The sequence below is a fragment of the Callospermophilus lateralis genome, chromosome 2 (genome assembly GCF_048772815.1).
Source record: "Callospermophilus lateralis isolate mCalLat2 chromosome 2, mCalLat2.hap1, whole genome shotgun sequence".
NCBI lineage: Eukaryota > Metazoa > Chordata > Mammalia > Rodentia > Sciuridae > Callospermophilus > Callospermophilus lateralis.
This window is the reverse complement of record NC_135306.1, coordinates 74633331-74645456: the sequence shown is the minus strand read 5'-3', so window position 1 is coordinate 74645456 and position 12126 is coordinate 74633331. Positions and strand designations below refer to the sequence as shown.

General features: G+C 40.1%; 1 protein-coding gene and 1 pseudogene across 1 annotated transcript in view; one reads left to right on the top strand and one right to left on the bottom strand.

Moving 5' to 3' along the window:
* Positions 1-12126, bottom strand: part of Pcsk5 (proprotein convertase subtilisin/kexin type 5) — a 429480-nt gene that overhangs the window by 74298 nt on the left and 343056 nt on the right. The gene's annotated exons all lie outside the window — the stretch shown is intronic.
* LOC143390980 (heterogeneous nuclear ribonucleoprotein A1-like) lies at positions 8366-9512 on the top strand (annotated as a pseudogene).

Sequence of the window (12126 nt, the reverse complement as noted above, 5' to 3'; positions counted from 1 at the left end):
GGCCAATTTGGGTGTAAGTGAAGCATGTCCCTGAGTCCACTGCCTTCTTCAGCTTGTGATGCCTATTCGTTCCCATTCTTCCTATAATGCCCTGGGCTGGCCTGTTGTACTGCAAGTTGAGCAGAAGGCTATTGGGAAGGATCTAGCCAAGATTCCCTGCTGGGAATCTCAGGAAGACTTTGTGGAAAGGATGAATTTGGGCTCCAACCAAATTACCCTCCTGTTGACTTTTGGAAAGCTACAATTATGGGCTCTAGAGGTACAGAGGCAATTTACTGACACTCTTTGTTGGCCCAACTCTCAGCTGGAGACCAGCCTGTTGAGCAGCTGGGTATCAATGTGCAGACGTTCCTGCCTCACCCACACTCAGCTCCTCTCTATTCTGATGTCTGTTTAGTGAGTTAAGTCAATTTTTCTCTCTTCAACCAGTGAAGCTTGAAGCTCTTCCTACCATCTGGTAAAAGACTATGAAATGACAGTTTGGCAGTGGCAAAAGGAGATGGAGAGTTGGGGAGTGGAGTTAGGACAGCTAACGACGGGCACAAAAGCCACAGATAATTCCTGACGCCCTACCTGGTCACAGACCCTATGTTCCACACACTATGGCACACAAGTTGTGTTTGTAGACTCACATATGCCAATAGGCTCCTTATGGTGGCAGATGGGATGGGAAAGGAAAAGGCTGGAAAGGAGAAAAGGCAAATGAAATTAATTTTTTTAACAATAGAGACTCGGTTGGGGCTGTAGCTCAGTGGCAGAGCTCTTGCCTAGCATGCGTGAGGCACTGGGTTCTGTCCTCAGCACCACATAAAAATAAATAAATAAGATAAAGGCATTGTGTCCATCTACAACAACCAAAAAAATAATAATACTAATAGAGACTCATGGTTCTTTTCTCTTGAAGAACTCAAGATTTGGTCGTCTTTTTCGTTTTCACTATAATCTCTAGGGCTCTACAGGGAAGTAACAGGAAAACACCTTTTGTTATGTTCCCTTTACAAAACAGGATAGAATGTAGAAACAAGAAGTCACTGGGATTTGTCCAAGATTTTCATTGTGGTGAAAGACGAAGATGAAGAGATACTGTTTGGGACCCCCATTTTGCACATTCCTGTAAAACCCAAGTTTCTGAAGTTCTCATCATCATTGATGGTCGCACTCTTAGTTTTGTTTAAACTTGATAGATAAAGCTTGGGGTCCTGGTGGTCTAAGGATTTTAGAAAATATGAAGATATTTCACTGAAAGGAAGCAACTTAGTAATGGTTTTCCAGTTTATTCTAAATCACACAAAAGAGACATTCCTATCAGTTTCTAGATTTTTCAGTAAGAGTCAAATCCTTGTCCCTACACAGGGGAAGTCCAGTGTTGGAGAGCCCACTTTGCTTTCAGGAATGGCAGACAGTTTTCTGAACCCCTCCCTCTTGTGTGCTGGGTTTACCACACTTTGCGCTTTTGTTTAACTAGGTTTATTTTGGAAGTACTTGGCTCAGCTCTCTTTCTGCAAGCCTACGTGATCCAGACAGACTTGGCTCACAGCTCAATTTCTCAGGTCAGTTACACAACAAGTAGGAGGAACTTTGATGATACCAGGCTCCAGGGGGAAATAGCACAATAACACCAAGAGCCAAGAGGATGAGCTAATGGCTCTAGAATTGAACTTAGGCTATCTTGCCAGTGTGTCCTTCTCTCCCAAAACAATAGGAATGTGAATAAGAATATAGGAAAAGGAGCAAGGGAAATGTTAGGAGGCACAATTAAGGAACCTAAAGAATGTCTATAGGAGCAACACAAATGCAGCAGGTCAACTTTCTGTGCTTTCATATATATTGTCTATGAAAATGGTGGACAAGTGCGGTCTACTCCAGAAAAACTGCAAGTATTTGGATGGTTTGTAGGTTTGAACCCAGGTGGTCCTACTTTTGAACTTAGCTATAAAATTTGGTAGTTAGGTAACTGGTCAAATTACGTAAGGTTCCTGGGCATTGGTGTCTCACCTATGAGATGACAATAAGGATTTTGAATAGGGAGGGTTATATTGAGGAGCATAGATCATGTTTGTAAAGTGCCTACCTAGCCAAGCACCAAGCATGAAATGAACAAGGTCTAATTATTATGATATAATGTATCTGCTTATGCTTCAGCTTCCATCCTCAACAAAAATATTTAAAATATGATGTTGAAATCATCTGACATTTTATCCATCATAGCCAGTGATTTTCAACTCTGTACATTAAAATCAGTCAGAGAGCTTCTTAAAAATACTAGTGCCTATAGGGCCTGATGGTGCATGCCTATAATTCCAGTGACTTGGGAGGCTGAGGCAGGAGGATTGCAAGTTTGAGGTCAACCTGGACAACTTAGTCAGACTCTATCTCGAAGTAAAAAATAAAACGGGATGAAAAGAAATAGGGCTGTAGTTTAATGGGAGAACTCCCCTGGGCTCAACTCCTAAATAAATAAATAAATAAATGGGATGCCTGAGCCTAGCTTCATAGCAATTAAACAAGGAACATTGGTATCAGCAAAGTATTTTATATCTCCCCAGGTGATTCTAGTGCACACTCTGGGGCTGAGAAACACTGGCCTGTCCCATTTAATGGGGGTTTCTAGGAGGAGAGAACAAGACTTATTTATCTTTATATCCTCGTTCTTAGCCTAATGTAGAGGCTCAGTAAATATTTCTTGACTTTCACTCAAAAACAGAAAGTTTTCCATATTCCCAAGACTTGCCTCCTATGAGCCAATGCATTTTTTGGGCAGCAGATGAAAGCAAGAGATAACAACATTGTTACTCTCATGATGGAGCTTTGCAAAACAGGAGAAAAGAAGGGGCGAGCCCTTTCAGCCACCAGTTTATGTGTTAGCCACACAGCATTGATCACTGATCCCCTTTCTGAGTCCTTACAGAGAAGGGAGATGGCAGAATACATTGGGAACTGTATTGGGAAATTCAATCAGTTAAAACAAAAATTTTAAAAAGTGACTTTCTTCAACAGGACACTAGCAAGGTCAGAGGGGCAGAGAGAAATCCTGCAGTGAAGCTCAGTGGGCACACATTTGTGGCTACACCCTCCCTGAAGATCTGAGAAAGGTTAGTTTCAGAAATTCCCATGGATCCCAAAATCTATGGATGCTCAAATTTCTTATATAAAATGGCATAATATTTGTATAGAACCCATGCAATCCTCTCATACGCTTTAAATTATCTCTAGGTTACTTACATCTAATATGATGCAAATGTTATAAGTAGTTCTTACACTATTTCGTTTAGGGAATAATGACAGGAGAATCTGTACATGCTTAACACAAACATACTTTTTCCTGACTATTTTCAATCCATGGTTGATTGAATTAATAGATGAAGAACCCACAAATCTGAAGGATCAGCTACGCTTCATGTACAAACATGTGACTTGAAAGTTTAGAATATGCCAGCAACAGCTGGGTGTGGTGGCACATGCCTGTAATCCCAGTAGCACGGGAGCCTGAGTCAGAAAGATCGCAAATTCAAAGCCAGCCTCAGCCTGGGCGAGGCACTAAGTAATCCAGTAAGACCCTGTCTTCCCCAGTAACCCCCTTTTATATATATATATATATATATATATGTAAAATCAGCAACAGCCCCAGTCATTGCCATGGTGAGATTGACTCCATAATTCATAATGATCATCTTTTTCATAGGCACATGGTAAGTAAGACTATACTTCCCCACTCTGTGATCTTGGGCATGATCATGTGACTTGCTTTGGCCAAAAATATGTGAGCAGATGCTACAATTGCCACATCCTAAAGAAACCTTCAAGAGTTGTCTGTGCTTTGCCTCTGCTGTGACAAGGTAGTGGCTACTCTCTCATTTCCTGAATTCAGGACTAGGCAGAGTGGAGTTCTCAGTTGATCCATGATGAAGGTGTAACATGAGAGAAATAACTTCTGTTGCTTGAGATTAATGAAACTTTATTGCAAATCACTGAGATTTGGGGATTGTCTATTACCACAGCACCACAGCACAACCCTGTCCACCCTTATGCATAGGTATTTATAATAAAGAGCTCCTCAGCCAATTATTTCCTTTGCGAAAACAGAATGTTGAACAAAGTTATACAAGATTGTTCACAATTGACTGTTTTCAGACTACTCTATCACTTTCCATATGCATAAAATTAGACAATTTTCAGCTACTTCTCTAATCCTTGGTATCCTCATCTGTAAAATGGTGGATGGTGGATAAGAAAACACATCAGTTCCAGGAAGAGCTGGCAAAATGCCAGGTAAATGATGATGCTCGATAAATATTAGGTTAAACAGTCCTATTATTTGTGGAACAAATTGAACAAATGATGGGAAAGCAGAAATCATAAAAGTATGCCATAAATATTTGCTAAATGAATTAAAGAAAAAGTGCAAAATGAATGAGAGACAAAGAAACTGGGAGATGCCAGCTGCAAATTCTTTCAACATTGTACTCTCTTTGTAAAAGGTTCTATAACTTCTTAAACCCCACCTGGAAAATGAGGTACCCTTTAGAGAATGGGGAGAGAGGAAGGTGCTAGTGAAAAAAAATTTTAAATGATCAGTTTATGTTTTTTAAAGTGGAGCTTGCCTCTCTTTTCTTCAGTAAACTGCTTTGTTTTGTTTTGTTTTGTTTTTGTACAGGAGATTGAACCTAAGGGTGCTTAACCACTGAGCCACATCCCCAGCCCTTCTTATATTTTATTTTGAAACAGCTTCTCACCACGTTATTTAGGACCTCACTAAGTTGCTGAGGCTGGCTTTGAACTTGGGATCTTCCTGCCTCAGCCTCCAGAGCCGCTGGGATTATAGGTGTGTGCCATCACACATGGCTCTTCAGCAAACTTTTGACAGTGCATTTATATTTTAGACATTCATCTGCAACTGACTGTATTTGGTATTTCACAGAAAAATAAGACATTTTGAATGTCTCTTCCCCATGAATCCTTGGAGATGATGGTGTGTAGCCACTGGGATCATGCACTATAAGCTGTCTAAATGGCACATGACACACAGGTCCCTGGAAAGAAGGCTCTATATTGCTGAGTTCCAATTTTAGAATCAGCAACTTTCTTCCAATTTAAAGGAGATACTGTGCTTGAACAGATTTTATTCTGCAATACCTTTGGTTTGGAAGGTGCCCAATCTGTTTCATGTTGTTCTTGTTTCTCTGAAAATTTGTGGGAAGGGTCCTGTGGGAGATGAGGACAAAGTAAAATAAATGATGATCTATCATTACAATATGTGATTCAAAAACTCTCCATATCTGCTTCAATAGAAAACTAAAGGGAGAAGTTCATGTCTCAAATGTCTCCGATACTTTTTCTTCCATAAACCAGGATGTCAGTCTTTATTGATAGGAGAGTGAGAGAGTAGCAAGTAAATGAGGTTGGTTCTCTCAACCCATGATCTGAAGCTTGGATTTCACATGGGTTATGGTGGAGGGCAGAGGAGTGTCTCTGGCCAATCAGACCCTTATGATAGAAATTCCTTTCCTAGAGAAATGAATTACAGTAGATGGGGTAGAGAGAGAAGATGGGAGGGGAGGGGAGGGGGGATAGTAGAGGATAGGAAAGGTAGCAGAATACAACAGTTACTATTATGGTATTATGTAAAAATGTGGATGTGTAACCGATGTGATTCTGCAATCTTTGTAATGTTTTGAATAACCAATAAAAAAAATAAAATTAAAAAAAAAAAAAAAGAAATTCCTTTCCTAGACTGCAAAAGAGTCCCTCATGGAGGTGAATGGAACTGGAGAGAAGTAAAGTGGTGGGGACAAGCCAGAGCTGATTGAAAACATGCTTGTCTACTTTCTCAGTTTTGCTACTGAGCAGATCTCCCCATCTGCTCTGTTCCATCTAAGAACCTTCCAGATGTAGGCTCTGAAGGCTCATAGCTTTGGGTAACCACTGACACCAAATTAATTTGCATGACCATTCTGAACATTTTCAGTCTGATTGGTAAATTCAGTTATATCATTGGGCACAAAGCTGAAGCCAAAGAGTACAATGACTGTACTGTGTATGGCTAAGGAAAGGGGCATAAATAAGACTTATTTTACCTTTTTATTATTCCAAAAAGCAAAATTCTCTGCTCTGGAGTCAGAAGGGAAAAACATTAAGTGGCATAGATAGAGAAGTCATCAAACTCGTGAATGTTAGTCTTGGGTTATCCTGGGTCAAATCCTGGTTCTTACAGTTACTAGTCTAATAAATTTACACATGGTGCTTAAGTGTTCTGAGCTTGATTTCTTCATCTGCAAAGTGAGAACAATAATTATAACTACTTCTTAGAGTTAAGGGAGGTAATATACTTAAAGAACGTAGCATAGCACATGGAATATTGGTAACTGTTCAATAAACGATAGCAATTAAGTTATTGTTTTAGTTATACTATCCAAAGATGGAAGAAAGGGGCATTAATGGAGTGCATTCTAACATTGAAGTCCTTTTCTTTTAAAGTCAGATTTATTGATATATTATTTTCATAGTGTAACATTCGCCCTGTCTGGACACAGTCATGTTGTTACCCCAATAATCAAGATAAAGGACATTTTCAACTGCCCTAAATAGTCCCCTCAACTAATTTTACGATGATTTGTATAAACTACAGTCATTTGTTCAGACTTCTTTAGCGGTTACCTAGCGTCTTTTTTCTGTATCAGAACCCCGTCTGAGATAACACATTCTGTTTAGTCCTCAAGTCTTCTTAAGCTCCTCCTGGATGTGACAGTTTCTCACTCATGTCATGAGCTTAGTTTTGAGGAACATTCTGTAAAATACCTCTTTATTGAGATTTGCCTAAATGGCACATGACACACATTTTTCTCATGATGGGACTGGAATGATGGGCCACATCTTCTATGGAAGACCACAGAGGTAAAAAGCACTATTCTTAGCACATGCATGGAGGCTGCATACCATTAGTAAGATTTACCACTAGTTGAGGTTGACCTTGATCAGCTCTATTAAGTCAGTTTTAGTAGAGTTCACCATTGCAATCTCTAAGTCACCATGGGTAGCCCAAACTTAAGAAGTAGGGAGTAAGGTTCAGACTTCCCTAAAAGAGGAGTACCTAAGTGCGTTATTTGAAATTTGTCTGTGTGACAGATTTGTCTCCTTTCACCTACTTAATTTCCCATAATATTGTTTTCCACATAATATTGATTTTTCTTTCCGACTACAGGTCAGTTGTACAGATATCTCAAACTCTGGATTTATCTTGTGATTATCCTCAAGCAAAATAAGGTTTTCTCAGTCTCAGCCTTCTTGATGGTTTGGGCCAGGTGATTCTTGTGGATATTTTCCTGTGCATGGTGCAGCTGCATTCCATTCTTGACCTCTACCATTAGATGCTAGTAACAACTTCTCATTCATGACAATAAAATTAATCCCAAAACACTGCTAAGTGTCCCTTGGTGTCATAATTGTCCCCAGTTGAAAATTACTGGTCTGGATGCTGTAGTCAAGAATACCTGATGATATATCTGCTTGTTAATGTATCACATCAGGAGGCATGGCATCAAGTTGCATGGAGCTAATAACAGTGGTGCTAAGTATAATAACTTGTGGAAGTTGGTAATCAGCAAATCTCTCCATTGTAATTAACTATTAATTCTGGTGGTACTTTAAGTCTGTGTGATTATCCTGTTGCCCAACGATTTTTCACCCAATGATTTTAGCACATGTTGGGAATTTAATGTTTCTCCCTGGAGTCAATACACTGAGGGATGCAAAATGATGATTTCCTAATTTTTTCCTTTGCCAACTTTTCTAAAAAAAAAAAAAAAAGCTTTCCTTTTTATTCTATTCCCCTCCCTCCTCCTTTTCCTTCTTTAAACACCACTATTGATGCATAGGTTTTTAAAATTAATTGTATTGTATTTCTGCATAAAAAGCATTTCAGTGCTCAAGTTGTCCCAAATTTGGCCAAGGGAAGACCATTCACACAAATTACTGTGCCGTTTGTTATGAATATGTTAAACACATGGTTTAAATGAAGATTGTATAAATGTAACAGGGGTTCACTTGATGCTTTGACTATATCCCTTATGGCTTTGAAACTTACATTTTTTTTTTCCTTTTCCCCAGTCTTCTTCTCCTTAAACTTCTCCTCCCTGATCTTCTTTTCCCTGATCTTCTCTTTCTTGGTGTCTCCTCCCTAATCTCATTTTCTCTGAATCCCCTATAAAAGCCCTCCTGTTCCTGCAGATGGATAGAATAATAGCCCTTGTGACAGAAGTCCCCTGTGTCCTTGTTAATGGATTGGCACTGGGAAAAGGACTGAGCTTGCTTTTCTGCCCGTGGATGCTGCCGAGAAAGCATCTTTAAAGTCTGTCTTCCTGCTACCGTCATGTCGAAATCAGAGTCCCCTAAAGAGCCGGAACAGCTTCGGAAGCTATTCATCGGAGGGCTGAGCTTTGAAACAACTGATGAGAGTCTGAGAAGCCATTCTGAGCAATGGGGAACACTCACAGATTGTGTGGAAATGAGAGATCCAAACACCAAGCGCTCCAGAGGCTTTGGGTTTGTCACTTAGGCCACTGTGGAGGAAGTGGATGCAGCCATGAATGCAAGACCACACAAAGTGGGTGGAAGAGTTGTGGAACCAAAGAGAGCTGTCTCACGAGAAGATTCTCAAAGACCAGGGGCCCACTTAGCTGAAAAAGATCTTTGTTGGTGGCATTAGAGAAGACAACTGAAGAACATCACCTAGGAGATTATTTTGAACAGTATGGGAAAATTGAAGTTATTGAAATCATGACTGACCGAGGCAGTGGAAAGAAAAGGGGCTTTGCTTTTGCAACTTTTGATGACCATGACTCTGTGCATAAGATTGTCATTCAGAAATACCATACTGTGAACGGCCACAACTGTGAAGTGAGGAAAGCCCTGTCAAAGCAAGAGATGGCTAGTGCCTCATTTAGCCAAAGAGGTTGAAGTGGTTCTGGAAACTTTGGTCGTGGAGGTGGTTTTGGTGGAAATGACAATTTCGGTCGTGGAGGGAACTTCAGTGGTCCTGGTGGCTTTGGTGGCAGTCGTGGTGGTGGTGGATATGGTGGCAGTGGGGATGACTACAATGGATTTGGTAATGATGGAAGCAATTTTGGAGGTGGTGGAAGCTACAGTGATTTTGGCAGTTACAACAATCAGTCATCAAATTTTGGACCCAGGAAGGGTGGAAACTTTGGAGGCAGAAGCTCTGGACCTTACGGTGGTGGAGGGCAATATTTTGCCAAACCACGAAACCAAGGTGGCTATGGCGGTTCCAGCAGCAGCAGTAGCTATGGCAGTGGCAGAAGGTTTTAATACTGCCAGGAAACAAAGCTTAGCAGGAGAGGAGAGCCAGAGAAGTGACAGGGAAGCCACAGGTTACAACAGATTTGTGAACTCAGCCAAGCACAGTGGTGGCAGGGCCTAGCTGCTACAAAGAAGACATGGTTTAGACAATACTCATGTGTCTGGGCAAAAAAACTCGAGGACTGTATTTGTGACTAATTGTATAACAGGTTATTTTAGTTTCTGATCTGTGGAAAGTGTAAAGCATTCCAACAAAGGGTTTTAATGTAGACTTTTTTTTTTCTTTGCACCCATGCTGTTGATTGCTAAGTGTAATAGTCTGATCATAATGCTGAATAAATGTGTGTCTTTTTAAAAATGTTCTGTGTAAAGTTAGTCCACTCTGAATCCATCTTGGTAAAACTTCCCCAACAGTGTGAAGTTAGAATTCATTCAGGATGATGCCAGGTTCAGAAACCTTGGTGTAGTTGTGACCTTCTGAAGTTCACCATTGAAAGGGTCACCCAAGCAGTCATGGGATTATTTGGTTATGAAAATGATTGTTGGCATATCCTATGCAATATCTAAATTGAATAATGGTACCAGATAAATAATAGATGGGAATGAAGCTTGTGTATCATCCATTATCATGTGTAATAAATAAACAAATGATTTAATTCTCTTGAATGGAATGAAAAAAAAAAAAGACTGAGCTTTCAGCAACATAAAGAGATATAATCAGAGAAACCTCCCATCTTCTTCACTCCTTATTTATTGGTCACCATTTTCATCAATTTCTCATTTATCCTTTCTTTTTTGCAAAAATAAATTTAAAAAGTAGTTACACATGCTTTTTAGAAAATTATTTTGTATGCTTTTTGCACCTTGCCTTCTACTTAACAGGGTATGGTGTAAAATTACTTCAGTTCATGTGGATCTCCTTTGTTCTTTAAATGCCGGTTGAGAACTCCATTGCGTACATGCGCCTTGCTTGATTCAACCAGTCTTCTGCCAACAGATATTTAGGCTGCTCCCAATAATTCACTACCACAAGTAATACCACTGTGAATTTTCTACTCACCCCTTACACAAGCCTTTGCTTCAGGTAGTCTCAGTGATTCACAGTCAGGGCCAGCCTGCTTGGTCCCGGGACGTGAATCATGCCTCTTGTCTAGCATACCCATGCTGTGTACGGTTCAAGCCTGTACGTCACTTACTGGTCCTTTTGTATGTTAGATCAACTGTTGCAGTATTGCAATGCTTGGTTCAAATAACCCTTATTTTATTTAATAATCACTCCAAAGGCTCAAGAGTAGTGATGCTGGCAATTTGCTGTAAAGTGTTTCCTTTAAGTGAAAAGGCAAACTTAACAGAAGAAAAAGAAAATCATATGATGAAGTTGCTAAGATCTAAAGTAAGAAGAAACCTCCTATCTGTGAAATTGTGAAGAAGGAAAATGAGATTTGTGGTAGTTTGGCTGTTGTACCTCAAACTCTAAAAGTGACAGCCACTGTGCATGATAAGTGCTTAATAAGATGAAAAAGGCATAGAATTAAAGGGTTCTGTACTCCTCGTGGTGTCTGGCATCCACTGGGGATCTGTGGATAAGGGAGTGCTGAATGCTGTTTTAAATTTGTGAAGATGAGTACTCCGGTAAATCCTAGACCAGGCATTGTGAGGTCAAAGCTTTTGTGCAGATGTATATACACTGCTAGTGTCCTTTCACAGTGGTTTATCCGTATTCCTACAAGCAAGAAATAAGAGTACTTGCTTTTCTGAAGCCTTCCCTGTAGAGCTAGCAAACATGAATTTTTTCCAATCTGATAGGTGAGAAATGGAATCTCATGGTAGTTTTAATTTGCATTCTCATATTATAATAAAAAAATCTTTTCTTATGCTTGGGGCTGTTTGTTTAATGGGATTTAAAAAAAAAAAAAAGCACCTCTCTTTCTTCATAGCTTTGTAACCTTGGTCCATTTTATGCATTGAATATAACCCTTGCTGCTCTGCCACTGCAGCTTATTTTTAAAATGGACTTTTCTTTCTCTTCTTTTCTCCCTGCTCCTCCTTAATCTCTCCCCCTCCCTAATCTCAGAGGAAACAGGATTACCTTTCATCCTCTTTTTAGGCAAAGTTATCTGTCCTTGAGGAACGAAGTAAACTAGATCAGAAGATCTCAGAAATGACTATCTCCCAAATTAACAAGTGAATTACAACTCCAACAGAGAACTTATGGAAGGTAGCCTTTGAATCACCTCTTTAACAGCCCCCTGTTCCTGCTGATGGGCAGATTCACAGCCTTTGGGACAAGAGTCCCCTGTGTTTCTCCTTTGCTAGCTAAACAATGAGACTTTTTCCTTTGGCTTCAGGGACAAGGACTGAGCTTTCCGCAACAGCTTCCTGGTACCAACTGAGATCAGGCTGTAGGTACTTCTTACCGGATTTTTTTTTTTTTTTTTTTTTGGTGGGAGGGAAAAACTGGAGATTGAACTCAGGGTCACTGAGACACATCCCCAGCCCAATTTTGTATTTTACTTAGAGACAGGGTCTCACTGAGTTGCTTAGTGCCTCACTAAATTGCTGAGGTTGACTTTGAACTCACAATCCTCCTGCCTCAGCCTCCAAAGCCGCTGGGATTATAGGCTGCACCACCACGCCCAGCTCTTACCCAACTTTCTCAAGGAACCTTCTACTGGTGTATCTACCATAGTCCCATGCTGGGCAAGCACTATACTCCCAAAAGACTCCCCCTTATTTTTTGAAGAACCTCTAATTATTCCTTTAAGCCACAGAATACTTTTAAACTCATTAGTCTGGAATTCAAGATTTGGTTTT